Source organism: Bos mutus, chromosome 24, assembly GCF_027580195.1.
Source record: "Bos mutus isolate GX-2022 chromosome 24, NWIPB_WYAK_1.1, whole genome shotgun sequence".
NCBI classification, from domain to species: Eukaryota; Metazoa; Chordata; class Mammalia; order Artiodactyla; family Bovidae; genus Bos; species Bos mutus.
Window position 1 is genome coordinate 38,763,588 of NC_091640.1, and position 25,559 is coordinate 38,789,146.

The window sequence follows — 25,559 nt, forward strand, 5'->3', positions numbered from 1 at the left end:
TTGAAGTTTAAAAAAAGAATTAAACTGGCAAAAAACAAACACCTTGGGGAAAGCATTTCAGCCTGAAGGAAGGGTAGAAACAGAGCCTAGGGTCTCTGTATCTGTCCTTACTCAGCTTGAAATTTGAAACTGTGAAATTGTATCATTCTTTCATCCTCATATACAAGCCACTCTTTGACTTGTCTTTTCTTTCAGACAAATTCACCCCCTCCTTTGTGGGGCACATACTAATGGGCACATAATAAATAAGTGGGCACTTCTGAGATCTATTTATTTCATGTTCCAATTATTTTTATTTGTTTCCTTCTCACATGAAGGAGACCACAGCCCAGCCTAGCAATTAGAGGAGAAATTCTTTAAACTGGCTGCAAATTATATAATGAGTATATTGTAAATGTAATTCAAATGATTAGAATTTGAATTAAACCTGCTTTGTGAAATTCAACATCTAAGAAGTGTCTATAGCACTTGAAGAAGGAAGGTGTTCAAAAGTCCTGGGGGGAGGCTTTAAAATATATAATTCAAGAGGAACTGGTGTGTATAGTTTGTGAGGCTGGAGCTGAGTTGACAGGCCAAAATAATTCATAAAATTATGAATGTGCCTCCAACAACTGTATGCTGCTGCTAAGTCATTTCAGTCGTGTCCGACTCTGTGTGACCCCATAGATGGCAGCCCACCAGGCTCCTCCATCCCTGGGATTCTTCAGGCAAGAATACTGGTATGGGTTGCCATTTCCTTCTCCAAGGCATGCATGCACGCTAAGTCGTTTCAGTCATGTCCGACTCTATGCGACCCTATGGATAGCAGCCCACCAGGCTCCTCTGTCCACAGGATTCTCTAGGCAAGAATACTGGAGTGGGCTGCCATTTCCTTCTCCACCAACAACTGTATATATCAAGATAAATCACAGAGGATTGGAGCTTCTACCCCAATAAGAGAGGATATGAAACATTTGAGACCATATTTTAAATTCCAGTATGGCACACAATTCATAGCCATTCTTTTCAACAGCTAAAGCCTTAAATAATGTCAGTATAAACATGTAATTGTAAATTTACAAATAAACACTCCAGTTGTGGAGTTGTCAGACACAGATTTTGCTTTTGGCTTGTCTCCCTGACCCTCAGTCAATATGTTAACAATAAAATAAAATGAGTTTTCTTTGCCACTGACACAAGGCAAATGACTTTCCCACTTTTGACATGTAACTAATTACAACCCTTTCTAAAATCATTGGGCCTTAGTGGGTAAAGAATTCACCTGCAATGCAGGAGACACAGGATACGTGGGTTCCATCCTTGGGTTGAGAAGATCCCCTGGAGAAGGGAATGGCAACCCACTCCAGTATTCTTGACTGAAAAATCTCATGGACAGAGAAGCCTGGCAGGCCATAGTCCAAAGGGTTGCTAAGAGTTGGATACAACTGAGCAATTAAGCTTTACTAAAATCATTACTAATGATTTTTAGATATTTTATGCAGGTTAATTTTCTATACTAAATAGGAATTATCAGACATAGACTTGCTTTCGGCCATTCTAAGGAATGGCTAAGAATTGTATGCCATATTGGAATTTAAAATATGGTCTCAGATGTTATTTAAGCTAAATAACCTTAGCCTCATACTCTGTTTCTCAACTCCAAGACAAGGAACTCATCCCAGGATAGCTTCTAAGTCAGTGACTAATGCCACAGAAGGAGAGAGACAGAGAAGGTGAGAGAGATGGAGGAAAGAATAATCCAGTTTGCCATGACAGTGTGATTTAAGGATAAAGACACAAAAGTGTAGACAATATTGAGAAAATAGTGGGTGTTCCAATCTCAGTCTAAAGCTGTTTGCACCTAGGAGTCAGTGATATGGAGAAAGATAAAGAGAGTTAGATAAAGATTATTAAAATCTAGCAATAATACATCAGAAATGAATTCAAATTTCTAAAAAGTTTGGACTTTAAAGGGGAAATCCTAAATAAACTCTATGAACAGAGTGTCTTGATGATCTAGCAGCTGGTGTATTATTTTCTATGAAAAAGTCTGTGCTTTGTGATTTAAAATATAACTTAGGTCAGGTAGATCAAGACCTGAAAACAAATTCAATGTTCCAATAACCGACCATAACAAGCAACTCTCCAATGTGTTCTCTGAGGTTTTAAAGGCATTTGGAAGGTAATAAAGGCTTAAGAATGTTCTCTGAGACCAACTCCACATTGACATTTTTTATGTATGGATCTCCTATTTTCTCCTACAAAGACTCACATCCTTAAAAGGTAGTCTGAGAGGTCATTTGTTAATGAGGTTTAACGAAATCTAGCTTCAAAACATAGATGAGTCAGGAACTTAAATTTATGGGTCTAATAATTGGAAGTAGGCAAACTTTCCTTCCTCTTAAAAGAAGTTTATACACGTAATGCAAAACTGATGCTTATTGATCCATCTATTCATTTCTCTTAGAGTTTTTCCATGTTTACCTATTAGAAAGTGAACACCAATTGAAAAGGGGCAGTAAGAATAGCAGCTACTTCACCTTCCTAGTTCTGACCTAATGCAGCATCTATTGCAAAAATTACATATTTTATGTTAACAGTTGAGGTGCCCATGGCAGAAACTCAGCACAAAATTTTATACTGTCAAAACGGCTCAATGGCAGAACAAAAAATGAGTGTAGATGGAGCCATATTCTGAAAGGACTGGATCGAGGATGTTAGGACCATTAGGATTCACTTATTCTTCTTTTATCTGCTCTCTCTTTTTTTTTTTTAACCTTTTATGTGTGTTTTTTTTTTCTTCTATCTGTGTAGATTTGCTATTTCTTCATGGCTGAAATCATGACCACAGACAATTCTGAGCCTTCCATAAGGGTTCCTCAAGTTTAAACTGATGACATTTTAAAGCTGGATCATTCTTTCTTTGAGAGACCTGTTTTGTGGAATGTAGCCTGTTTAGCAGTCTCTCCGGTCTCTGACCACTGGTCTCCCCTCTCCTGAGCTGTAACAACCAGAAACCAAACATCAAATATCCCCTGAGGGGAAAAAGTGTCCCCACTTGAGAATCACTGCCTTGCAGGCTTAAAGTCAGAGAAGAAGGAGCTGCCATTCACCCATCTTTCATTTGGAAAGATCCTACAGAATGCTTTGTTCACGTGTGGACCACATACCTATCCTAAACCACATTTTTTGACAAGGAGGAAAAAAGAGAACAACTTTATGACTTTGGGTTACATCTTAGGACATACAAAGCACAAATTGTAAAATAAAAAGGTGATAAATTGATCATCAAAATTAGTTTTACTCTTTGACAGGCACTGGACTGTGAAGAAAGCTGAGTGCCGAAGAACTGATGCTTTTAAACTGTGGTGTTGGAGAAGAGTCTTGAGAGTCCCTTGGACTGCAAGGAGATCCAACCAGTCCATTCTGAAAGAGATCAGCCCTGGGATTTCTTTGGAAGGAATGATGCTAAAGCTGAAACTCCAGTACTTTGGCCACCTCATGCGAAGAGTTGACTCCTTGGAAAAGACTCTGATGCTGGGAGGGATTGGGGGCAGGAGGAGAAGGGGACGACAGAGGATGAGATGGCTGGATGGCATCACTGAGTCGATGGACGTGAGTCTCAGTGAACTCCGGGAGTTGGTGATGGACAGGGAGGCCTGGCGTGCTGTGATTCATGGGGTTGCAAAGAGTTGGACACGACTGAGCGACTGAACTGAACTGCACTGAACTGATAAAAAAATGAAAAGCCACAGACTGGCAAAACAAATATCTGATAATATTTGAATATTGAATATTTGAATATCTATATTCAGAATATAGAACGAATTCTTACCACTCCTTTAAGAGAAGATGGGCAATCCAGTAAAACATTGGCAAAAGATTTGGACACCTCACAAAAGAAGATATGCAAAGTAAAAACTAGCATAGGAAAAGATGTTCATCATCATGAGAAAAATACACATTAAAACCACAATGAGCTACACCCACTAGGATGACTAACATGAAAAGTACCAGCTGTTGGTGTAGATGTTGAGCAATTGGTGGGGATGCACAAAGACAAGGATAACAGACACTTTGGAAAAGTTTGGCAGTTTTGTATCAAGCTAAACATGTATTTAACATCCAGAAATTCCTCCTCCAGGCATTTCACCAAGAGAAATAGAGCATATGTCTACACAAAGGTCTAGATGCAAATGTTCCCAAACTTTATTCATCATGCCAAACTCTGGGAACAAAGCATCAGCTGATGAATAGATACATTGTTGTCCTTCCTTAGAATTGAATGTGACTCTTTAAATGGAACACAGCAACAAAAAGTAAAAACTATTAATATGTGCAAAAATATGGATGATTCTCAAAATAATTATGCTAAATGAAAGAAGCATGATATACTATACCACCTTTTACTGTATGTAATTCTATTCATTTAATATTCTGAAAAGCCAAAACTGAAAGGAGAGAAATCAATTCTAGGATCTAAGAGTAGATGGAAAGAACTCACTATGAAGAAGCAGGAGGAATCCTTTTGAGGAGATGAAAATGTTCTATATCCTCATTGTACTGGTGGTTACCTGACTCTGTATATGCATGCTAAATCACTTCAGTCGTGTCTGACTCTGCAACCGCATCAACCCCATGGAGAAGGAAAACAGTTGCCATTTCCTACTTCATACGTGACTCTGTAAATGCGTCAAATTTCACCAAACTTTACACTTCAGAGTGAATTTTATTGGGAATTTATGTAAATGAAACTTCAATGTATCTGATTTAAAACCATATATAATTTTAAAAAACATAGCTCAACCCTAAATTTAATATGCCCCAACCACTTTCTTCATGAAATAGGAAGTTCTTCAAAGAAGTCAATACTGGCTGCATATAATGACTTCATTAATTTGTCCATTCATTCATCCAATAGTTGTTTATATTATATCTACTATTTGCTGGGAAATGACCTAATGCTTAGGACATGTCTATGTATAGAACCAAAGATACCTACACTTAGGGAACTTACCTTCCAGACACAGGAAAATAGATTTAAAAAATAATGTCTACAAGAAGAAAAAGGAAATTCTATCCTACTCTTGTCATTTAGTTGCTAAGTCATGTCGGACTCTCTGAGACCCCATGGACCATAGCCCACCAGGCTCCTCTGTCCGTGGGATTTCCCAGGCAACAATACTGGAGTAGGTTGTCATTTCCTTCTCCAGAGGATCTTCCTGACCCAGGGATCAAACCTGATTCTCCCATATTGCAGGCAAAATTCTTTACCACTGAGCCACCAGGGAAGCCCTCAAGCCTACTCCGGGTGATACAAGACAAAAAAGAGAAAAGAGCAGGAAATGATTAGGAGATATGGAATAAGCAGAGAAGAGGAGGACTGTGTAGTATCCATAAATTTAGGCTTGTTGAGAAGGTAAGCTGTGAGCAAACACAGGAAGATTAGAAATTTAACAAAGGAAAAATCTGGCAGAACTTTTCAGATGGACAGAACACTAAAGCAAAGGTCCCGTAACAGGAGTGTGATGAAATCATTGAGGAACAATATGGAGACCTATGTGGCTGCAAAGGAGTGGGGTGGGGGGAAGTGAAGAGGAGGAAGAAGGGGAGAAACGGGATTGGGAAGGGAGGAAGAGAGAGTTTTACAATGTAGGTTTTGTCCTCATTCAAGTACCATGAGGCCAGCAGAGCAGCAGAAGACTGCCATTAACAAGAGAGTGGTTACTCCCAGCTCCCAAGCAGAGGGGGTTCCCCACACCACACAGAGGAAATCCAAGGGTTCCAGTCAAGAGGCAGAAGGAGTTTGGGGGAAGCATAGACGAGAGCCCTGATTGTGATTTCCTAGGAAAAGAACAGGCGAGGCAGGGTAAGCAGGCCTAGCATTGGCTACATTAATAATTCCGGCAGGCTTTGGGGTGCAGGGCTGTCCTGAGTTGTCTGGTTCCTGGCCTTGGGGTGATCAGGACAGTGGATAGTGGCCTGGAATGTGACAGCCTAGTAAGGTAGAGGGCTGGAGTGTGGGTACCATTGGCTGGTTGTATAAAGCAAGATGTGCTCACAGATGGTCTCTAAGGACTGGGAGACCCTGAGAGGGCCATCTCTTCCTGATCATCAAGGCACAAGAAGCTAGAGCATCAAGAATACAGAAAGTTTTCCTCACTGTTTGGCTTCAGTGAAGGCTCAACCAATGACAGGCTCCAGGAGATGGGGTGGAGGAGTGGAAGGATGGGTACTTCTCTGGTTCCATCTCTTCCAAGTTGCTGCGGGCTGGCTGCATCTTTCCTCTGAAGGCCTCCACCCTTTAGGACAGCTGCTACCCTCTCCAGGTTCAGGTACCCTCCCTATCCCTTGGCTCTTTACACCTGTTAACAGCTCCTCACTTCTGCTTCCTTTGGGATCCAGAACAATTGCTTGTCTGTTTCCTTTAAACCCATCTTCTCTTTTTTGCAAACAGGTTTTCTTCATGTCCCCTCAATTATCTTATCTGAATGTGCCACCTTCTTCCTGTTCAGACCCTGACTTTTACAAAGACCAAATTCATTCATGATGAGACTCAAGTAATCACCCACTCGACAGATTTGTCAGTTGTCTAGTCTTGGTTCCCTAAAGATAATACAATGGACTCACTCAAAGAAGTGTTGACTGGCACTATATCTGACAAGCCATGATTTAATTTAGCCAATGCTTCATTTTCTCCCTAAGATCCATTCAGTTCTTAAGACTTCAGCACCAGTTCTTAAGACTAAGAACTAAGCATTCAGTTCTTAAGACTTCTTCATTTCAATCACCAACATACTTTACCTTCTTGTTTATATTGGAGTATAGCAATTAACAATGTTGTGACAGTCTTGGGTGGATGGCAAAGAGGCTCAACTATACACATATGTGTATCCATTCTTCCCCAGACTCCCCCCACATCCAGGCTGCCGCATAACAGTGAGCAGACTTGCCTGTGTCAACCACCAATGTGTTTTAAAGCCATTTCACATACACACACACACACACACACACAGCCCCCAAGACGTTATTGTCGTTATTGTGTCAGTCTGTATGAACTATCGACAGCAGAGCAATAAAAAGAAATAATAAAGTCGAGTTGAGAGATGAGCAACTAAGCATTCCCACAAGCTAACCTCTCTATACCTGTAACTGAGACTTACACCTCAGCAATATTACACATGATTTACACATCACAGACCATCAGAGGTGCTGACAGCCAGGCCAGGCCCCGTCTATAATGGTCATGAATGCAAACAGCCTCATGGACCACTTTGTGAATCAATGTGTCATCTCCAGGCAGGGGTGGCCTATAAAACAGTATCACCAGATGGATTCATTGAGCATGACATCCTCTAATAACAAATTCTCAAAGCAGGCACTATTTTTATTTCTATTTTCAAAGGAGGAAACAAAGAAACACACAGGTTAAGAAATTACCCAAATTCACAGAATTAATAAGTGTTAGAGCTGGGGTAGGATAGAATAATGGATCTTAGATATAAACCAGTAAGTAGATGGTGAGACGAGTCCTCTGTTAATCCTTGCTAAAGATGATGCTGGAAAAGACCCTGATGCTGGGAAAGATTGAGAGCAGGAGGAAAGGGGGGTGACAGAGGATGAAATGGTTGGATGGCATCATGGACTCAATGGACATGAATCTGAGCAAACTCCAGGAGACAGTGAAGGACAAGGAAGCCTGGCATGCTGCAGTCTATAGGGTCGCAAAGAGTCAGACATAACTTAGTGACTGAACAACAACAAAGATTAAATGGCCAATCATGTGTCCTCTTCAGACTCCATTTCCACATACAGGAAACAGAGATCAAAGAAGTGACAATATATAATGCTGTTGTAATGAACTGCATTAAATGAGAAAATGAAAGTGAAGTACTTGGTTTGGTAAATTTTACAGAATACCAATTTCTTAAGTTTCTGGAAATATCTGTCAAATGCAATTGTTTTCATTAGAGTATTAACATCTTAATTATTGTTTCTCGATGTTGTCTCTGAGATAGTAAAATAAAACATCCATTTCTTCCACATTATAATAAAAAGCTATAAAATCCACATAGAAGAGGCTATTTTTAATTCTTCAACTTTCAAAACAAAGGTACATCCAAATAGAAATTTCAACCAGGGCCAGAGAAAAAATTATGTTTCACACGTTCCCCAGAGGTGAAAAAACAAACTTTCTCTGGATGTGCCTGGTGGAAAATTTGAACCCCACTCTGAAGAATCTCAATGTGTTGGGTTGTATCCTACCCTAAAGCCACACTCTTCTCAGAAGAACAGGGGCCAGAGCAGCTCATGACACTATAGGAAATCCGGCATCTTCCTTGCAACATATTCTTGTTTCTCATCCAGTTTTATTATACCTTGTAGGTAAGATTTAGGGTGAAATCTACTATTTTTTATTGGAGTGGAGTAATGGAAAATATCATGAATTCACACAGATTAAAAGCATGTGCTAAGTCACTTCAGTTGTGTCCAACTCAGCAACCCCATGGACTATAGCCCACCAGGCTCCTCCATCCATGGGATTCTCCAGGCAAGAATACTAGAGTGGGTTGCTGTTTCCTCCTCCAGGAGATCTTCCCAACCCAGGGATCAAACCCACGTCTCCTGCATTGGCAGGCGGGTTCTTTGCCACTAGCACCACCTGGGAATGCCATGGTGCCAGTGGTCCTCCATGCAGGGCAGCAAAGGAGACACAGACATTAAGAACAGACTTTTGGACTCAGTGCGAGAAGGTGAGGGTGGGATGATTTGAGAGAATAGAATTGAAACCTGTATATTACCATATGTAAAATAGATGACCAGTGCAAGTTTGGTGCATGAAGCAGGGCACCCAAAGCTGCTGCTCTGGGACAACCTAGAGGGATGGAATGGGGACGAAGGTGGGAGGGGGTTTCCATATGGGAGGGACACATGTATACCTATGGCCAATTCATGTTGATGCATGGCAAAAATCATCACAATATTATAAAGTAATTATCCTCCAGTTAAAATAAACTAATTACTTTAAAAGCACAGAGATTCCACAAAGTCAACAAATGTAATGTCCTATTTCACCCCCAAGGTGCATACACAGATATCGTAGCCCAGTCTCTCCAACGGACATGTGGTACAGGGAATCTGGGAGAGAAGCCAGAGCATCCAGTGCTGAGGGCTTCCTCTGTGACTCAGTGCCCATCAAAACACGTCTTGTCCTGGCCTTCTGCCCACTGACAAATACCAGTGATTTTGCCAGTCACATAGCTATCCATGATAGCTATCGTTATCTTTTTTTTTTTAATTTTATTTTAAAACTTTACAATATTGTATTGGTTTTGCCATATATCGAAATGAATCCGCCACAGGTATACATGTGTTACCCATCCTGAACCCTCCTCCCTCCCCATACCATCCCTCTGGGTCGTCCCAGTGCACCAGCCCCAGGCATCCAGTATCGTGCATCGAACCTGGACTGGCGACTCGTTCCATATATGATATTATACATATTTCAGTGCCATTCTCCCAAATCATCCCACCCTCTCCCTCTCCCACAGAGTCCAAAAGACTGTTCTATACATCAGTGTCTCGTTTACTGTCTCATATACAGGGTTATTGTTACCATCTTTCTAAATTCCATATATATGCGTTAGTATACTGTATTGGTGTTTTTCTTTCTGGCTTACTTCACTCTGTATAATAGGCTCCAGTTTCATCCACCTCATTAGAACTGATTCAAATGTATTCTTTTTAATGGCTGAGTAATACTCCATTGTGTATATGTACCACAGCTTTCTTATCCATTCATCTGTTGATGGACATCTAGGTTGCTTCCATGTCCTAGCTATCATATCTTTTAAGAAAGCTTAAAGATACAGAAATATGGTACACATGTTTAGAATGTCAACTATGTTTCATGGTCACTTAAAAGCAATTTTATTATTTTTAAAAAGACATGAAAATATTATGGGCTATGATTCACAAGTCACATTAATTTTAATAAAGAAATAGAAAATTTTTGAAGAAATTTGACTCTTGGTTCAGGTTTTTAAGGCAGAACCCCCAGTCCCATAATGTCTAAGCTATGCGTTTCTCTCTTTTGACACTGGTAGTTTAATGATAATTAAAGGAATCATTCTACAAGGCAGATGATAGCATCATGTGTTAGTTATGGAATGTTAGGAGGCTTTGCCATTGAAGTCTTTCTCTAATTCTGCCTAATAATGCCACTGACTTCTTGTATATGCCACATAAGATGATATGTAGAAGAACATTTCTATAGTTAGGTAACCCAAAGACATGAAGTTTTTTATTCAAAATGAACATGCGGAATAGGAGAAGGGGAGGGCATGCTGAGAGTAGCAAACCTATTGCATTGTTTGGATGTTAATTTCAAGGTAATAGTGAGAGGCAGGTTCTAGAGCATAAAAGAATAAGTAATGAGGACTCTATGTTAACTTGCCCATTTTAACCCCAAACTGGTTCCCATCTACACACACAAAGACACACACATATACACAGTCACTAAAAATTGCAGAGTAAAGAAACTGATTTAAAAAATTAAAAGTAAAATATTCTCTGAAGTTTTGACCACTACATAATGAATAATATAATAGTCTATACAAGAGAAGGAAATGGCAACCCATTCCAGTACTCTTGCCTGGAAAATTCCATGAATGGAGGAGCCTGGTAGGTTACAGTCCATGGGATGGCAGAGAGTTGGACATGACTGAGCAACTTCACCTCAGCTTCAGCATCAGTCCTTCTTTCAGAATAGCTCTACTGTACCACGTATTTGGGCTCGCTGAAAAGACTCTGATGCTGGGAAGGATTGGGAGCAGGAGGAGAAGGGGACAACAGAGGATGAGATGGCTGGATGGCATCAGGGACTCGATGGACGTGAGTTTGAGTGAACTCCGGGAGTTGGTGATGGACAGGGAGGCCTGGCGTGCTGCGATTCGTAGGGTCACAAAGAGTCGGACACGACTGAGCAACTGAACTGAACTGGGTGGTGCTAGTGGTAAAAAAAAAAAAAAAAAAAAAAACACCCCGCCTGCCAACACAGGAGACCTAAGAGACGTGGGTTTGGCCCCTGGGTTGGGAAGATCCCCTGGGTCGGGAAGATCCCCTGAGGAGGGCATGGCAACACACTCCACTATTCTTGCCTGGAGAATCACATGAACAGAGGAGACTGGTGCGCTACAGTCCAAAGGGTCACAAAAAGTCAGACATGACTGAAGAAACTTCCCACACACTCACACAATACCACCTGTTTAACTTCATGTCAGATCGTGACCTTAAAAATCAAGACATCAAATGGTTAATGAGAAAACAGGCTAAAGTTTGAAGGGATAATTCAGCAAATTAATCCTTTCATTTTGAAATGTTTAACTCAATATAATGAGTGACATAAACTAAAATTCTGTTCACATTTTATATACTACTATTTAGTTTCAACTAAATAAAGTTTTGTTATAAGAACTTAAAAGGTCTAATTATAAAAACTTAAAGATATGATTTTAAGTCCAGTATCATTAGTTTAGAAAGCTCTAAGTTGTTTTGCATGTATACTTGAGGTTTACCTGCTGAATTTGTCTTGGAATACATGTTATAGTGTCTTATCTCTCTGTCATTTGAAGGGTTACTAGCCTGGAGAGTTTTTTTTTAAGCCTTGAAACTTGAAGAATGTCATTTCCTTATCATCATCAACAGCCTTGTAATTTCTAGGTAAGAGTATTCTCTCAGGGCTTTCTGAGCACTGGGAGCTGGTTCATGAGATAGGCGGAAGGTGTAACTTGGTAACATTACTTTTCTAACTCCGAATCTGTGACGATATTACAGAAGCTTGAAAGTCTCCTGTTATACTTTTTCTTTTAATTTCATTGTTTTCTGACATGCACACACAGCAGAGAACTGTACACACAGTTTCCTATATTATCTAGCTCTTCTTGTTCTATTCTGCTCATAATGAAATTCAAATTGTATTCAAGAGCTCATTCTCCAGCATGAGAATTTTTAAGAGGAAACTAACCTCCAAGTCTTAACTCTGCCATTATTCCCTAAAAAGGCAAGACACTATTAGATTCATTTTATTTAATTATGCCTTTCCCAACCCAGTAAAACATTAATGTCTCTAATAACAAAGTACAGAATGGATATTTCCAAAGAGAACCTCTGGATGCTAGACTTCTGGGTGTCAAGTCTGTTAAGTGGCTATTCTTTCAAGCTTAAAACTTGCTGTTCTTGTTCATGGGATATTTTAAGAGCTGCACTCTTCCATCTAATTTTTAAATACATACTCAACAGCCACCATGTGCTGTTATTGGAGCCTCAGACTCAGAAGCAATGTAATATTTAAAAGTCTAAGAGGTGAGCTATATCAGTTCAGTTACTCAGTTGTGTCCAACTCTTTGAGACCCAAAGGAATGCAGCACACCAGGCTTCCCTGTCCATCACCAACTCCTGGAGCTTACACAAACTCATGTCCATTGAGTCAGTGATGCCATCCAACCATCTCATCCTCTGTGGGGGAGCTATATAATGTACAAATAAAATAATTTTGGATAGCAATAAGTGCAATGAAATTAAAAGACGCTTGCTGCTTGGATGAAAAGCTAAGAGAAACCTAGACAGTGTATTCAAAAAAGACAATGGCAACCCACTCCAGGACTCTTGCCTGGAAAATCCCATGGGCGGAGGAGCCTGGAAGGCTGCAGTCCATGGGGTCGCTGAGGGTTGGACACAACTGAGCGACTTCACTTTCACTTTTCACTTTCATGCATTGGAGAAGGAAATGGCAACCCACTCCAGTGTTCTTGCCTGGAGAATCCCAGGGACGGGGGAGCCTGGTGGGCTGCCATCTATGGGGTCGCAGAGTCGGACACAACTGAAGTGACTTAGCAGCAGCAGCAGACAGCGTATTAAAAAGCAGAGACATCACTTTGTCCACAAAGGTCTGTATAGTCAAAGCTCTGGTTTTTCCAGTAGTCAGGTCCAGATGTGAGAGTTGGACCATAAAGAAGTCTGAGTGCTGAAAAATTGATGCTTTCGAATCGTGGTGCTGGAGAAGACTCTTGAGAGTCCCTTGGACAGCAAGGAGATCAAACCAGTCAATCCCTAGAGGAAATCAACCCTGAATATTCATTGGAAGGACTGATGCTGAAGCTCCAATATTTTGGCTACCTGATGCATAGACCTGACTCATTGGAAAAGGCCCTGATGCTGGGAAAGATTAAGGGCAGGAGGAGAAGGGGCAACAGAGGATGAGATGGTTGGGTGGTATCCCCTACTCAATGGACATGAGTTTCAGGAAACTCCAGGAGATAGTGAAGGACAAGGAAACCTGGCATACTGCAGTCCATGAGGTCAAAAAGTATTGGACATGACTTAGCAACTGACCAAAAACAAGGTGAAAATCAAATCAAATGACATGCTAGTAAGTGACTGAGTAGAAACTGGTTACAGAAGTTCTTTCTGAGAAACTGACATTTGAGCTGAGAATCAAACAAAGATCCAATCATGCAAAAGTCTAAGGGAACTGGATCTGGGCAGAAAAGGAAGAAAGAGCAGGAAGAACATAACTGGCGTGGCCGAGGAATAGGAAACAAGCCAACTAAATGAGGAGCAAGAGAGCAGTAAAGATGTTGGAGAACATCAGTCAGAACACTGGCAACCTGGAATTTTTTTTAAGAACCATGAGAGGTCACCAGAAATTCTTAGGCAGAAGAATACCATCATCTATTTTTATTTTTCCAGAGAAATTACCCTGGCTTTTAAAATTTTATTCATTTGAAAGTGTACTCAAGAGGACAAGAGTTGCAGAAGCCAATAGCTGTCCATGTGAAATAACCCTGTACTAGGCTCTAGTAGGAATGTCATCCAAGATTATGCTTTCCAAAGCCAAGGCATGTTAGAACAACCTGGCAAGTTTTTAGAGCCATTAAAAACACAGATTTACAGGCCTTACTTCTTCCAGGTTCTGATTCTGGTCTAGGGTTGAGGCCAAGGCTCTTTTTAAAAATCTCCCCAGATGTCTCTGAGGCACAGTCAGTCAGTTCAGTCACTCAGTCTTGTCTGACTCTTTGCAACCCCATGAATCACAGAACGGCAACCCTGCTTAAAAACCCCTGATTTGGGCTTCCCTGGTGGCTGGGTGGTAAAGAATCTGCCTGCCAATGCAGGAGACATGGGTTCGACCCCTGGTCCAGGAAGATCCCACATGCTGTGGAGCAACTAAGCCTGTAGGCCACAACTACAGAGCCCATGCTCCACAATGAGAAAAGCCGCCTCAATGAGAAGCCAGCACATAGCAACGAAGAAGAGCCCCCAATCGCTGCAACCAGAGAAGATCCCACACAGCAAAGAAGACCCAGCACACTCAAAATAAAATAAAATAAATAAATAAACAAAAATTATTTTTTTAAAAAAACCTTATCTAAGCCACATCTACCTAAGAATAGTTGAGAAGATTATCTTAAATGCCAAATAAATTTTCCATATTAAAAAACTGTACAATGAATACCCATTTTTAAAATAATATGTTTTCCTATCGTTCCAAAGGGGGAAAGGGTGAGAGGGATAAATCAGGAGTTTGGGCTTAACAGATACAGATTACTATATACAAAGAGACAGACAACAAGGACCTACTGTGTAACACAGGGAACTATACTCAGTATCTTTTACCAATGAACAATGGAAAAGAATCTGAAAAAGAATACATACATGTGCAATTGAATCACTTTGCTGTATACCTGAAACCAACAACTATATATCAATAAAGAAAAATTTAACGTTAAAAAAATAAATTTTCTCACAATTATTTTTCATAACATGGAAGGGAATCAGTGTTATTTATGGATAAGAACACAGATACTGAAATAGTCCCTTTGATGTTCCTTCTGTTTAGTGTTTGTCACCTGTAACCTCTCTAAAAGCTAGTCAATGCAGGGAAAGACAACTATCACATGGTATCAGTTACACGTGAAATCTAAAATATGAAACAAATGAACTTATGTACAAAACAGAAACAGACTCACAGACACACAGACCTGAGGTATGTTTACCAAAGGAGAAAACAGGGTGGGGTGGATAAAGTAGAAGTTTGGGAACTGACATATACACACTACTATACCATTTAACTTCTCTGCAGAGTACATCACGAGAAACGCTGGGCTGGAAGAAGCACAAGCTGGAATCAAGATTGCCAGGAGAAATATCAATAACCTCAGATATGCAGATGACACCACTCTAATGGCAGAAAGTGAAGAGGAACTCAAAAGCCTCTTGATGAAAGTGAAAGAGGAGAGTGAAAAAGCTGGCTTAAAGCTCAACATTCAGAAAACAAAGATGGCATCTGGTCCTATCACTTCATGGGAAATAAATGGGGAAACAGTGGTAACAGTGTCAGACTTTATTCTTTTGGGATCCAAAATCACTGCAGATGGTGATTGCAGCCATGAAATTAAAAGACGCTTACTCCAACCTAGATAGCATATTCAAAAGCAGAGACATTACTTTGCCAACAAAGGTCCGTCTAGTCAAGGCTATGGTTTTTCCAGTGGTCATGTATGGATGTGAGAGTTGGACTATAAAGAAAGCTGAGCGCTGAAGAATTGATGCTTTTGAACTGTGGTGTTGGAGAAGACTCTTGAGAGTCCCTTGGACTGCAAGGAGATCCAACCAGTCAAACCTAAAGGAGATCAGTCCTGGGTGTCCATTGGAAGGACTGATGCTGAAGCTGAAACTCCAATACTTTGGTCACTCATGAGAAGAGTTGACTCATTGGAAAAGACCCTGATCCTGGGAGGGATTGGGGGCAGGAGGAGAAGGGGACGACAGAGGATGAGATAGCTGGATCGCATCACCGACTCGATGGACATGAGTTTGAGTGAACTCCGGGAGTTGGTGATGGACAGGGAGGCCTGGCATGCTGCGATTCATTGGGTCACAAAGAGTCAGACATGACTGAGCAAATGAACTGAACTAATACACGTAAAATAGATGAACAGCTAGGACTTATTGTATAGAACAGGGAGTTACACTCAGTATCTTGTAATGATATAAATAGAAAAGAATCTGAAAAACATATGCATATAAAACTGGATTAATTTGCTGCATACCTGAAACTAACACAACATTGTAAGTCAACTATACTTCAATAGAAAGAATTAAATTTTATAAAGCTTCTATGCTGTGCATTTGGCAGTCCCTCTTAACTGTCTCTTACTTCAACACTGCTTGGGCAAACAGACCCAAGGATGCCCCTTGCTCCAGCCTCCCATCACCCTTCAACCTTTAATTTGGTTGCAACCTTCGGAATCAGCTACTCAGCTCTCCTGGAACGCTTAGACAAGCCAATGCCATTTTTTGAGCTTAACTCAGCTCCCAGATTCATCAGAATTATTCTACCCAGTGGAGGCCATGGTCAACCACCACCTCGTGAACCTGCATCTGCAAGCCGCCTACACCTACCTCTCTCCGGACTTCTATTTCAACCACAACAATGTGGTTCTGGAGGCATGGGCCATTATTTCCAGGAATTGGCCAAGAAGAAGCACCGGGGCACCAAGCATCTCTTGAAAATGCAAAACCAACATGGCGGTCATGCCCTCTACCAGGACGTGCAGAAACCATGTCAAGATGACTGGGGTAAAAATCCAGGATGCAATGGAGACCACCCTTCTCATGGAGAAGAACCTGGACCAAGCCCTTTTGGATCTGCAAGACCTGGGTTCTCCCCGTGCAGACTCAACCTCTGTGACTTCCTGGACAGACATGCCCTAGATAAGCAAGTGAAACTTATCAAGAAGATGGGCGCCATTTGGAACAACCTCCGCAGGCTGGCTGGTCCCCAAGCCAGACTGGGTGAGTAGCTCTTCCAAAGTTTCACCCTCCAACACAACCAGGAGCCTCTGGAGCCCAGCGGCTTTTGAGGAGCACTGCCTAATGTCAAGGCTTCTACCTGAAGCCCCTGTCTGCAGCCACTCGGTGGCTTTTTAACATCCTGGAGCCCTCTCTCAAGCTTTGGACCAAATGGAAACAATAAAACTTTTTGCAGCAAAAAGAAGAAAAAAAAAAAGCTTCTATGCTTATCTTTGTTACTTTCATCTTCCTACCACTTTGCCAGAAGCATCTTAATTAGACCCAATGTCAGTATACTTTTTGTGTGTGCCAATTTTCTTACCACATGCTGATGAAGTAAAACTGAGAAATAAAGTTAATTTTGACCAAAAAAATCTTTTTTCTAAGCTGGTCAGTTTATTTCCTCCTTTACAGTCTATACAGAGTTGCACTAAAAAATTTAGGTTTCTAATAAATGCTCAGCCTAATGCTCAGCCTCACTGCTACTTCATTTTCTGGTTTCCTTTGATCGTCCTTTACACACTTCTTCAGGACATGCATGCTAAGCATGGCGTTCCTCGGTTACTTCAGGCTAATAACTTTTCTGCTCCTCTAATTAATTCTGAAGCACCACATAGGGTTTTGCCTCATGTGGCTGACCTGGCCAGTTGTGTTTATCATTTCTTCCTCTCCTGACAAACTCAGCAGCCTCAACCTAACCTACCTTCAGCCTCCTTGGTGGATCCAAGTGCTGGGTAAGTTGAAAGAATTAGGTCAGAGATTTCCCTTGGAATTCTCCAGGCAAGAATACTGGAGTGGGTTGCCATTTCCTTCTCCAGGGGACCTTCCTGACCCAGCGATCAAACCCGCATCTCTCACATCTCTTGTATTGGCAGGCGGGTTCTTTACCACCAGCGCCATCTGGGAAGCCCAGAAACCAAATAATGACCTCTAAACTTACTGGTTTATCTGAGCCTGAGTCAGAATCCTCACCATACCCTTAGGAGTAAGGCGACATCGCTTCTAAATGTCAGAGGAGTCAGAACCACCTGACTGGACAAGTCTCCATTTTCCTGCCCTCACTCTCATTCACCAACCTGGGTGTGGTTCTCTTAGGAAATGTCAGAACTGATTTTGTGTGGCTTCTGTAACCAGCAGAGTTTTTCATCTTCTCCTACTGGCAGAGTTTATAAGATGCTTCTCCAGTGGGTGGATCTGAGACAGCCTGGGGCCTGGGACCCTCTGCTGCAGTGTTTGCACCTGGACCAACATCTCCTCCAGTAACAAAATACAAAGAAACTACAGGGACTAAAAATAACTGTATACATGCACACGCTCAGTTGCTTCAGTTGTGTCCAACTCTTTGCGACCCTGTGGACTGTAGCCCACCAGGCTCCTCTGTCCATGAGATTCTCCAGGCAAGAATACTGGAGTGGGTTGCCATGCCCTCCTCCAGGGGATCTTCCTGACCCAGGGATCAAACCCAAGTCTCTTGCATCTCCTGCATTGGCAGGCAGATTCTTTACCACTGTGCAACCTGGGAAGCCCCAAGACCATGGAGATCTTCCTAGAAACAGGAAACAGTGAAACACCCTTCTCACAGAGTAGTGGTTTTCAACCGCGGTTATACTGGTTTGGCCAAAAGGTTAATTTTCCACAAGTTTTCCCTTCCATAAGACGTTACAAACCTTTAAGCCAACCGGATACCACCTTCTGCTGGACACTATGGAAGCTTGCAGGGGTGTTTTTGTTTCTTTCACTGAAGTGTAGTTGAATTACAGTACTGTGTCACTTTCAGGTATACAGCAAGGTGATTCCATTATACATACATTTTCAGATTATTTTCCATGATAGGTTACTATGTTAAACATAGTTCCCTGTGCTCTACAGTTAATCCTTATTACAGATTGGTTCAAGATAATGGATGTGCACTCATTTCCTCCTGCCAGAGCACCAAAATCACAACTAGCTGTTGAACAGGAAGACACTAGAACCCACCACAAAAAAAGATACCCACATCCAAGGACAAAGGAGAAGCCGAAATGAAACAGTAGGTAGGAGGGGCATAATCACAATAAAATCAAACCCTATACCTGCTGGATTGGCAACCAAAAGCAGGAGAACAGTAATACCAAAGTTCTCTCACTGCTGTGAAGGCTGTAGGCCCCACATCAGGCTCCCCAGCCCGGGATCTGGTCAAGAACTGGGAATCCCCAGAGAATCTGATTTTGCAGGCCAGTGGGATTTGGTTACAAGACCCTCACAGGACTGGGGGAAACAGAGACTCCACTCTTGGAGGGCACAAACAAATCTGTGTGCACCAGGACTCGGGGGAAAGAAACACTGACCCCACAGGAGACAGAGCCAGGCCTACCCATGAGTGTTGGAGGGTCTCCTACAGAGGTGTGGGTGGGCAGCGGCCCACCTCAGGGACAGGGCACTGGTAACAGCAGTCCTGGGAGATACATGCTGGCGTTAAGTCCTCTTGGAGGTCGCCAATAGCCCTACCATAGAGCCTGTAGACTCCAGGACTGGGTGGCCTCAGGTCAGACAACTGAGAAAGGAGGGAGCACAGCCTCACCATCAACAGACAATTGGATTAAAGTTTTGCTGAGCACAGCCCTGCCCACCAGAGCAAGACCCAGTTTTCCCCATAGCTGTCCCTCAGGAAGCTTGCACAGGCCTCAATCCTCATCCACCAGAGGGCAGACAGAAGTAAACCCCTGTTGCTTATCTATTGTTGCTTACGTAAAGCCGTTTGTGTCTGTTAATCCCATGTTCAGTTGATAGGTCATGTCACTCTCTGGGAACCCATGGAGAGCTGCACACCAGGCTTCTCCATCTTCCACTGTCTCCCAGGGTTTGCTTAAATTCACGTTCATAGAGTCTGTGGTGTTATCTACCTATCCCTGTTAATCCCATACTCCTAATTTATTCCTCCCCCTCTTCTCTCTTTGATAACCATAAATCCATTTTCTATACCTATGAGTCTGTTTCTGTCTCGTATATAGATTCATGTGTATCCGTTTTTTAGATTCCACATACAAGTGACATCATGCAATATTTGTCTTTCTCTGGTTTATTTCACTCAGGGTGATAATCTCTAGGTCCGTCCATGTTGCTGCAAATGGCAGTATCTTATTGGGCTTCCCTGATGGCTCAACTGGTAAAGAATCTGCCCACAAAGCAGGGGACCTGGGTTCGATCCCTGGTTTAGGAAGATACCCTGGAGAAGAGAACGGCCACCCACTCCAGTATTCTGAAGAATTCCATGGAATCACAAGGAGTCAGACACAACTGAGCAACTTTCACTTTCACTTTATGCTTTATTATGGCTGAGTAATATTCCACTGTGTATATCTTCTTAAGCCAGCCATCTCCTTTGACTATGACAAAAGTCAGACAGCAATACTGCATTTAGTGGTGAAGATGGGGGGAGGGGAAAGATGCTTTATGACCCACAATGTGAAGAATACTCTTGCCCAATAAAAAATTGCTCCATGTCCTGCACTACTTTTGAATGTCCCACAGAACAGCTAGCACAAGTGAAAAATCTGTTTGTAAGCTTCCAATTCTAGAGTCTAAGTCTATTTTACATTTAAATATAGTGTTTTGCACAGTTTTAATATAAACTGAATTATGCAAAGATACAATTACAAAGTGAAACAAGGAAACGTGCTCCTCTGACTGGTTGGAAATTCCAGGAGCTCTTGGTTGTTTCATGAAATCATGTTACCAGGAATTGTGCCACTTCTGGTATTTGAATCAGCTCTCTCAACATCACCTTAGAACTGTCCACTAACAGCAATTCTATGCTTGGGGACATCACAGCATCACCTGGCCACTTCACTCTGCTTCCCAGAGCAGTGGTGCCTATGTGTTTGCATATGAAATACACATTTTATTGCGAATGTCTTCCTCAGATTTTCCCCTTATATTACATTAGAACATCATACTGATTTTTAAAAATATTTTACATGTGGTTAAGTTATATTAGATGTGAATTTTATTTCACTAAAAGTTAGTGTTATAAAAAACCACCATCTCTGGTGGATCAGACAGTAAAGAGTTTGCCTACAATGTAGACTAGGTCAGGAAGATTCCCTGGAGAAGGGAATGGCTACCCACTCTAATATTCTTGCCTGTAAAACTCCATGGGCAGAGGAGCCTGGCAGGCAACAGTCCATAGAGTCGCAAGGAGTCAGACACAACTGTGCAACTTTCACTTTCACTGAGTGTTATAAAAACCAGGCCTTGTACAGTAAGATTGGGAATGTCTTCCCTAGATGCAAAGCTCCCTACTAACAGACTTTATAAAACTCAAATAAGCCCAATCTGCCACCTCCCTACCCAACACTCACTCACTCATTCATTTGGCGCTCAGTCGTGTCTGATTCCGTGTGACCCCACAAACTGTAGCCCAGCAGGTTCCTCTCTCTGTTCATGGAATTCTCCAGGCAAGAATACTGCAGCAGGTTGCCATTCTCTTCTCCAAGGGATCTTCTTGACCCAGAGATCGAACCTGGGTTTCCTGCATTACAGGTAAATTCTGGACTATTTAAGCCTCCAGGGAAAACTCTGCACTAGTAGCAAAAAAAGCCTATTGGTGACAAAACCTTCTTATACCAAATACAGCAACAGTTCTGATTAATTGAACACCTATGGTGAACCAGGTCCGGTGCTACACATTTTCCATATACCATGTCTAACCCTCAGCTCACTAAGGGAGGTAGTATTTATTATGAGCTCTATTTTATAGGCAGAAAATACACACAGCACAAAGGCCAAATAACTGACTGAGGTCACACAAGTGTAAGTGATTTGATCAAAGTCAATCAAATTCTTGAAAGGCCACTCACTCCAGTATTCTGGCTTTGAGAATTCCACAGACTGTATAGTCCATGGGGTCGCAAAGAGTCGGACACGACTGAACAACTTTCACTTCACTTCACCTCAATCAAATTCCAGTGTCTTTGACTTTGCCGAAGACGGATGGGTCAGAATTCAAAATTGGACAGCTGGTAAGTAGCCAGGAAAAGCCATGCTCAATTTGGCTGAATTAACTGTGGAACAGTGAAAGCAGAGAACAAACAGGACACTTGTCACCACCTACTGCCTTCACCCAGGCATTCAGACTCTCACTCAAGCACCACAGTTTCCAGCCCACCTCAGGTTTTCAGCAACAGCAATTGAAAAGTGGCTTGCCTGAACTGAAATGTGCTAGACATGTCAGATACATATCAAATTTCCAAGACTGGACACAGCAAAAAGGACAGTAAAATATCTCATCAGTTGCTGTTCTTCAGTTACTAAGTTGTGTTCGACTCTGCAATCCCATGGGCTGCAGTACGCCAGGCTTCCCTGTCCTTCACTATCTCCTGGAGTTTGCTCAAATTCATGTCCATTGAGTCAGTGATGCCATCCAACCATCTCATCCTCTGTCATCCCCTTCTCCTCCTGTCCTCAATCTTTCCCAGCAACAGGGTCTTTTCCAATGAGTCAGCTCTTCACATCAGGTGGCCAAAGTATTGAAGCTTCAGCTTCAGCATCAGTCCTTCTGATGAATATTCAGGGCTGATTTCCTTGAGACCACACATCTCATCAATAATTTTATGTACATTAAATATATTTATATGTTCTCATGATAATGTTTTTGGATCTACTGGTAAAAAATAGATTAAAATTCATTTCACTTATTTCTTATTATCAAAGTTTCTAATGAGACTATGAAGTTTTGTTCATTATAGTGGCTCACTTAATATTTGCAGTGGACAGAGCTGAAATCGATGACTTTTCTGTTGGTCAGTATCCTTTCCCTGTACCACAGGAATCTGTGGAAGCTCGGAGTCTAGTGTAGCTCCTTCTAGGAGTGACCACTCAGGCCACTGAAAGCAGCAGGAGAAAAGCATGGGTGTGTGGGGAGGGCAAGGTCAGCAGAAGTTCCTGCACATTTTCACTGTGTCCTTTTGGTCACTCAGATCATGGGGACCACATGTTCACTCCCTATTTATTACTATTATCTTTATCCCATATGCTTCTCACAACTGCCAGCACATGGGAACAGTAGGCAAAGTCTGGAACAAAAGCCGTGTTTAAATACACATGTAAAGAAAAGTCAAAATATTTGGAATATTACCTAAATATGATATTGTTTATATTTACAAACAGCAAAGAAGGTAGCTGGTAGTTCTGTGGAAACCAAGACAGGTGGCATGAGCTCATCACAGACTGAAAACACTAGCAATGGTTTCAATACAAGTGACTGAAAGGCAGGGCAATGATGTCTGTGATCTCACAAGATCAGACAGACCCTCAACTTCTGTACCGTGATCAAGTACTAATTGCAAAATCCACACAAACACAACACAGAAAGGAAACTGAATTGAGAGAAGTGGACTACAGACGTCAAGATTTTACTCACACTTATTAGCTGACCAAAATATCAAGTTAAAAAAAAAAAATGCTTATAGACAAAGCATGTGTACCAGATCAGTGTCTGTTAATAGAATTATTCAGTATCTCTTATATATCCTAACTGTGAAATATGACATACTTTCTGGGGGAGGGAAGGAGACAGGGAGGAACAGAGGAGTGGGGGGAGAAGGAAGGAACGAAGAGGAGGAGGCAGTAGGGAGGGAGGGAGGCAGAGGGAAACTTCAGCTCAGAATGTCCAAAATGTATCACTGTCTGTTGTGGTTTCCTCCCACCACAAGTCATATCCTTTAGAGGAACTCAACACACTTGTCTAATACACAAGACCTGGCCATGCCAAAAGAACAAAGAAGAGCTTCTCAGAATTACGTGGACAACAGTGTAAAGCCACTATTTTAACTACTTGGCTCAAGTCTCTGAGCTCATTACTGGGCACATGCCCATGAGGACCATTTGAGAGTCTTCCCCTGAGCCAGCTAAGCTGGCTGAAATCATACGGATTGCTGTTGTTGTTTACTCGATAAGTCGTGGCTGACGCTTTTGCAACCTCGTGGACTGTAGCCCGCCAGCCTTCTCTGTCCATGGGATTTCTCAGGCAAGAGTACCAGAGTGGATTGCCATTTTCTTCTCCAGGGGATTTTCCCAGATCAGGGATCAAACCCCAATCTCCTGCATTGACAGGCAGGTTTTTAATTCTGAGCTACCAGGGAAACATTTTCTGATTATAAGAAATCAAACTAAAAATCAGTAAGAAAGATACCAGAAAACTTGCCATATACTTGGAAACCAAGCAACACATTTCTAAATAAGTATGTCTAAGGGAAAGTCACAAAGGAAATTAGAAAGTATTTTTAACTGAATGAAATTAAAAACACAATGCATCAATATCTATGAAATGCAGCTAACAGAGTTTTTAGAAGGAAATTTATCCCAATAAGTGTTTATATTACAGAAGAGTCTAAAATCAATTATCTAAGCTTCTACCTTAAAGAGATGGAAAAGAAGACGCTGCCACAGACTAGACTGCAAGGCTCTTCTGTCCATGAGATCGCCATGGACAAAGAAGAAGAAATCAAAACCCAAAGAAATCAGAAGGGAGGGAATGATGAAGAGCAGAGCAGAAATCAATGGAGTAAGTAAACAAAAAAAGGAGAAAATTGTAGAATCATAACTATGGGCTTTTTAAGATCAATAACATTGAAATTTTTACAGCCAGACTGATCACAACAAGAGAAAGAAGGCCCACATTGCCCACATCAGGAATAAAAGAAAAAACAAAGCTATGGCTCCTACAATGGAGAAGGGAATGGCAACCCACTCCAGTATTCTTGCCTGCAGAATCCGGTGGACAGAGGAGCCTGGCAGGCTACAGTCTGTGGGGATGCAAAGAGTCAGACACAACTAAGCGACCAACACTACAGTTCCTACAGACATTAAAAGAATGAAAAAAATATAGCCAATGAATTCTTACAGTAATTACTCCTTTATAACTATCTCCTTTTGTTTAGCATTTTTAGGGGGAGAGATTCATTTGAGGTGCTGTGTATAAAAGTTAATGGATTTCATTGTGATATAGTATGTCTCTCTATGAATATACCATAATTTATTTACTTATTCTACTGTAAATTGGCTTTTTAATTGTCTCCATTTGAAGGCTATCGGCATAGCTATAAAATTGTTATATAAAGATTCTTGTGTATGTCTTTTGGTGTACTTTACAAAGTCAGTTCTATTGGGAGTGGAATTTCTGCATTATTGGCTATGCATGTGTTTAGTTTTACTACGTACTGCTAGAGGATTTTTCAAAGTGACTGTGAATTTATACTTCAAACACTAGTTTACAAGTGTTGCTTTAGCTCTTCATTACTTGAAGGACTCATGAATGATTATCTTCATTGTAGTTGACAGTGTTTATTCTCATGCAAAGCCCTTTCTTATTTCCAAAGACTGCTAACCTTTCCTCAGGCATAAGTCAGGCACAGTGTCCTGGAGTGACCTCGTGTGTGGGGACACGACTGGAAGATGTAATAAGCTTAAATGGTTCTCTGAATACATTCTCACTGGGCTTGAAGCAGGGAAGACAGAGCCCCATTCTTCTGTTTAGAGGGGTGGAACTCAAAGCATGACGACAGCTCTCTCTCTTTTTTAAACTGCAGTGAAATTGGACTTCTCTGGCAGTCCAGTAGTTAAGACGCTAGAGACAGCAGAGGGCACAGGTTTGATCCCTGATTGGGGAGCTAAGATCCCGCATGCCATGCAGTGCAGCCAATAAATAAATAAAGCACGAAGAAAAAAAACCACAGTAACCTTTTAAA

The 25,559-nt window shown here is 41.6% G+C and overlaps 1 pseudogene; it reads left to right on the forward strand.

Moving 5' to 3' along the window:
• Window positions 1–16,904, forward strand: part of LOC102276360 (ferritin light chain pseudogene) — a 93,459-nt pseudogene extending 76,555 nt beyond the window's left edge.
• The last annotated feature ends 8,655 nt before the right edge of the window (window positions 16,905–25,559 follow it).